Source organism: Galeopterus variegatus, unplaced genomic scaffold (genome assembly GCF_000696425.1).
Source record: "Galeopterus variegatus unplaced genomic scaffold, G_variegatus-3.0.2 Scaffold8286, whole genome shotgun sequence".
Taxonomy (NCBI): domain Eukaryota; kingdom Metazoa; phylum Chordata; class Mammalia; order Dermoptera; family Cynocephalidae; genus Galeopterus; species Galeopterus variegatus.
In genome coordinates, this window is record NW_007734397.1 from 23,227 (window position 1) to 29,668 (window position 6,442).

The 6,442-nt window shown below is 38.1% G+C and overlaps 1 pseudogene; it reads left to right on the plus strand.

Moving 5' to 3' along the window:
* The first annotated feature begins 1,139 nt into the window (after positions 1–1,139).
* On the plus strand, positions 1,140–1,958 carry LOC103608313 (annotated as a pseudogene).
* The last annotated feature ends 4,484 nt before the right edge of the window (positions 1,959–6,442 follow it).

Below are 6,442 nucleotides of genomic sequence, written 5' to 3' on the forward strand. Positions count from 1 at the left end.
ACATGCGGTAGCACACCTGGAGGTGGGAGGTACATGCACAGGCCATGTGACTGCCTCGATCCAGGGAGACACACATGCAGAACCCCTCAAGAGTGCAGAAACCAGGATACCCAAATAGAGGAAGGAAGAAAATTCCCAATTACCACCAACCCATCTCCCAACTGAAGGAAGCAGAGACCCACGAGGAGCCTCTACCTGTGGGAAAGAGTTAAGAGAAATCCTGCCCAGGGTCACCCATTCAAATTGAGGGGCTCCAGTACACCCTAGCGCACTCATCAGGGTCATGGGACACTAGCTGAGACGCCAACAAGCCCACCCAGGGTCACCTACCCCAGTCAAAAAGTGACAGGACACCCAGGAACTTCTCCCAAGAACTTGAGCTCACTCACCTGTGTCCTCGACAAAACAGCATAGCGTCACTAATGTCAGCAAGGAATCACTAAGTGCCTTAGTGCTTACACCATGGAAGCACTCACACACAACTTCAACAATGAATACAGCTGAAATACCCACATGGAGAATACACTACCACGTCTACCTGGAACCAACACTAAAACACCCTACTCAATGGTCAATATAAAACACATCTACAGGAGGAAGTCTCTCTCGTCAAAGCCCACTCTTAAGTAATAGAATCAACCTTCTCTACCAGATGACCAGACATCAATGTAGAGGTACTAGAAATATGAAAAAAACAATAAAATATGACTCCACCAAAGGAATACAATAATTCTCAAGTACCAGACCCATAGAGCAAGAAATACTTGAAATGACCAAAAAGGAATTCTGAGCAACAATCTGAAGGAAACTCACTGAGATATGAGAAGACTCAGACAACATAATGAAATGAGAAAAAAAAAAAATCCAATATATGAAGGAGGAAATTTACAAAGAGATTAACATCTTAAAAAAGAACATAACAGAACTCATGGAACTGAAAGATTCACTCAAAAAAATAAAAAACACAACCAATAGCTTAAGCAGCAGGCTAGAACAAGCAGAAGAAAGAATTTCTGATCTTGAAGATAGTCTTTTTGAAATAACCCAGGCAGACAAAAAGAAGGAAAAAAGAATTTTAAAAAAATGAAGAAAATCTAAGAGAGCTAGCAGAAAACCTTAAGTGACAAACATTCAAATCATGGGAGGGGAACCACCAGGAAATATGGTGTTTGGCCATAAGTCCCAATGGAGACTATGTTGTATCATGATCCCATGACAAATCTATGAGACTTTGAGAGAGAACAAGGGAGACTCTTATTCTTGAGGAAGAAAGGGAGATGCAAAGGTAAGCAGAATATGAGGAGAGTGTGGACAAAGAAGATCAACCAGCAGTTCCAGGGGAGACTCAAGGTGACAGCTACTTTACTGGAAAGAAAACTATTGAAACAGTCAAAGCAGCTGAGAGCATCATGGAGGCTATTGGGCTATACCGAGAAGAAACTGCAAAATTGAAAGAACACAAAGCCATTTGTAAAGCTGCAGGGAAAGAGGTTCCTCTTCCCACCAACCCCATCCTGATGGCGTATGGCAATATCTCACCTTCATCTTACGTATTAGAAATTTTTAAAGGGATCAAGTCAAGTGAGCTGGAAGAATCTCTACTTGTGCTGCCTTTTTCTTATGTCCCAGACATTCTCAAGCTGTTTAATGGATTCATCCAGCTGGGCTCTGATGTTGAACTTCTATGTAGGTGCCTCTTCTTTCTCCTCAGGATTCACTTTGGACAGATCACTAGCAACCAAATGCTTGTGCCAGTGATAGAAAAATTAAAAGAAACAACTATTTCAAAAGTCAGCCAAGTCTGGGATGTTATTGGCTTCTATATGGCAAATTGACTATCTCAAGAGGGAATGTGAGGCAAAAAGTGAAGTTATGTTTTTGCTGATGCTACTAGCCACTTGGAAGAGAACAAGAGGAAGAGGAAAAAGAAGGAAAAGCTAATTTTAACATTGACTTAAAACTGGAAAGTAGTGCCTTTTTCTACCTTTTTCTTAACAGGACTTCTAAATGAAGCAATGGTAGAGTTGGCATCGTGTTATAAATACCAGATAACAAGATCATGTTGCAGATGATCTCAGGATGTGGTTCTCAGCTTTTCCTGAGGGAATTTTAATATGGATCTATGGGGGGCCGGCCCGGTGGCGCACTGGATAAGTGCGCCGCTTGGGAAGTGTGGTGGCGCTCCCGCCCGAGGGTTCGGATCCCACATACAGACCGGTTCCCGCTCACTGGCTGAGCGAGGCGCGGGGGCAACGCCGAGGGTTGCAATCCCGTTACCGGTCCCCGGTCCGGTATGGGGGCAACACTGAGGGTTGCGATCCGTTGCTGGACACGGAAAAAGACAAAAGACACACACACAAAAAAATGGATCTATGGGCTGGCTCCATTTCTTGGACTTAAAAGCACAGTTTTAAAATCTTTCTGTGCTCTAAAAGGTTGAGTTTTTCCCATTATGTTCTAGCAGGGAGCAAAGCATTGTTTATATTAGGTATTTCTCTGGAGTTGAAATTAAAATTTCAAAATTTTTTATATTTCTTTTATGGCAGATGATTTGTTGTTTGATTTGTTACTTCTTTTTTTTTTTTTTTTTTTTTTTTTTTTTTTAGCGCAGTGCGCCACTGGGCCGGCCCCGTTACTTCTATATATTAGGTTTTATCCCCTGTTGAGACAATCAGATGCACAATTGATGGCCCTCTGTCCACAAAGGCTGTGTCATGGACCTGAAAAGGACCATAAAAATTATGTACAACAGCCACCTTAAACTTAACTGCTTGCAGGCTGTTATATCTGTATATAGGAAGATCCTAATTGCTGTTTATACTTTTAAAAATAAAACAGCTTCTAATTAACCCCCCCCCAAAAAAAACCAAAACCAAAAACAAGAAAAACCAAAAACATATCATGGGTATTCCAGAAGGGGAAGAGAAAGGAAAAGGCATGGAACACCTATTCAATGAAGTAATAACAGAAAACTACCCAGGTATAGGGAAAGACAAGGACCTTCAGATCCAGGAGGTTCAAAGACCCCCAGATAGATTCAATCCAAAAAGGTCCTCTCTGAGACACACTATAGTCAACATGACAAAATGCAAAGACAAAGAGGGAACCTTTAAAACAGCAAGAGAAAGTGTCAAGCCACCTATAAGGGAGTCTCCATCACACCAACAGCTGACTTCTCAACTGAAACTCTGTAGACCAGAAGAGAATGGGATAATATATTAAAAATACTGAAAGAAAAAAACTGCCCACCAACAATACTATATCCAGCAAGGCTATCCTTCAGAAATGAGGGAAAAATAGTGTATTTCCCAAACAAACAAAAACTGCCAGAGTTCACCACCACACAACCAGCTCTGCAAGAAATCTTCAAGGGAGTCCTGCATCTGGAATCCAAAAAAAGATAATCACTACCATGAATACACAAGAAAGAACAAAACCCACTGGTAGGAAAAAATGCAAATGAGAAAGAGAAAGAAATTATATCTCACCACCTCAAAAAAACCAGCAAACACTGAAGACAATAGAAGAGGAAGAAAGGAACAAAAGACATTTAAGACAGCCAAACAAAAATAGACAAAATGTCAGGAGTAAGACAATACCTTTCGATAACAACCCTAAATGTAAATGGATTTAGTTCCCCACTCAAAAGACACAGACTGATTGGATTAAAAAGCTACACCCAACTATATGCTGTCTTCAAGAGACTCACTTCACCTGTAAAGAAACACACAGACTAAAAGTAAAGGGATGGAAAAAGATATACCACACAAATGGAAACAAAACATGAGCTGGAGTAGGTACTCCTATATCAGACAGAATAGATTTTAAACCAAAAACCATAAAAAGAGACAAAGAAGCCCATTATATAATGATAAAGGGATCTATCCAGCAAGAAGACACAGCAATCATGAATATACATATATATATATATATATACACACACACACACACACACACACACACATATATACACATACCTAAAGTACCCAGACATATAAAGCAAACACTATTAGACCTACAGAAGAAATAGACCCCAATAAATAATAGTAGGGGACCTGAACACCCCTCTCTCAGCATTAGACAGATCATTTAGGCAACAAATCAACAGAGAAACACAAGATTTAAACTGCACTTTAGACCAATTGGACCTGGCAAACATCTATAGAACATTTCATCCAACAACTACAGAATATACATTCTTCCCATCAGCACATGGAACATTCTCCAGAATAGACCACGTGTTAGGTCACAAATCAAGTTTCAACAAATTTAAAAAAACTGAAATTATTTCAAGTATCTTCACACCACAATGGGTTAAAACTAGAAATCAACAACAAGCAGAACTCTGGAACCTACACAAATACATGGAAATTAACCAACATGCTCCTGAACGATCTATGGGTCCAAGAAGAAATTAAAAAGGAAATAAAAAAATTTCTTGAAACTAATGAAAATAAAGATACATCACACCAAAACCTGTGGGATACTGCAAAAGCTGTACTAAGAAAGAAGTTTATTGCAATAAACACTTATATAAGAAGAGTAGAAAGATTTCAAATAAAAAACTGATGCAACCTAAAATCACAACCTCAAAGAGGTAGAAAAATAACAACAATCCAATCCCAAAATTAGTAGACGGAAAGAAACAATTAAAATCAGAGAAGAATGAAATGAAATAGAGATCCAAAAACAATACAAAAGATCAACAAAATAAAAAGGTGGTTCTTTGAGAAGATCAACAAAATAGACAAACCATTAGCTAGGCTAACTATAAAAAAAAGAGAGATGACCCAAGTAACAAAAATCAGAAATGAAAAAGGAGACATTACAACCAATACCACAGAAATACAAAGATTAATTAGAGACTATTATAAAGAACTATATGCCAACAAATTTGAAAACCTGGAGGAAATGGATAAATTTCTGGACACCTACAAACTGCCAAGACTGAACTAAGAAGAAATTGAAAACCTCAACAGACTAATAACAAGCAACAACACTGAAGCAGTAATCAGTCTTTCAACAAAGAAAAGCCCAGGACCGGATAGCTTTACTGCTGAATTCTACCAAACATTTAAAGATGAATTAATACCAATTCTCTTCAAACTATTCCAAAAAGTTGAAACAGAGATCATTCTCCTAAATTCATTCTATGAGGCCAGCATCACCCTTATACCGAAGCCAGACAAAGATACAACAACAAAAAAGAAAACTACAGGCAATATCTCTGATAAATATAGATGCAAAAATCTACAAGAAAATATTAGCAAACAGAATACAACAACACATCAAAAAAATTATACACAATGATCATGTGGGGTCATCCCAGAGATGCAAAGATGGTTCAACATATGCAACTCAATAAATATGATACACCACATCCACAAAATCAGCACAAAAACCATATGATTATCTCAATAGATGCAGAAAAAGCATTTGACAAAACTCAACATCTCTTCATGATCAAGACTCTCGGCAAACTAGGTATAAAAGGAAAGTATCTCAACACTATAAAAGCCATATATGACAAACTTACCACCAATATTATCCTAAATGCAGAAAAGCTTTCAGCTTTTTGCTTAAGAATGGGAGCAAGACAAGGATGCCTACCCTTACCACTCCTATTTAACATAGTATTGAAAGTGCTAGTCAGAGCAATCAGGCAAGAGAAAGAAATAAAGGGCATCCGGATTGGAAAAGATGAAGTCAAATTGTCCTTGTTTGCAGATGACATGATCTTATATATAGAAAAACTTAAAGACCCTATGGAAAGACTCTCAGAGCTGATCAATGATTTCAGTAAAGTTTCAGGATACAAAATCAAAATGCAAAAATCAGTAGCGTTTTTACACTTCAATAATGAACTAGCAGAAAAGTCACCAATAAATTAAAATACATAGGAATCAATTTAACCAAAGAGTAGATTTCTACAACAAGAACTGTAAATCACTGCTGAAAGAAATGAAAGAGAATACAAAAAATGGAAAGACATTCCATGCTCTTGGACTGGAAGAATTAACACTGTGAAAATGTCCATACTACCCAGAGGAATATACAGATTCAATGCAATCTCCATCAAAATACCAATGACATTCTTCAAAGAAATAGAAAAAACAGGACATTCGTATGGAACAAAAGATCCTGCATAGCCAAAGCAATCCTGAGCAAAACAAACAAACAAAAAATAAATCCAGAGGCATAACACTTCCTGACTTCAAATTATTCTACAAAGCTATAGCAACCAAAACAGTGTGATACTGGCATAAAAACAGACTTGGACCAATGGAACAGAATAGAGAACCTGGAAATCAACCCACTTACTTACAGCCAACTATCCTTTGACAAAGGCAACAAGAACATACATTGGGGAAAAGACTGCCTCTTCAATAAATGGTGCCGGGAAAACTGCACATCCATATGTAGAGGAATGAATTACACCCAT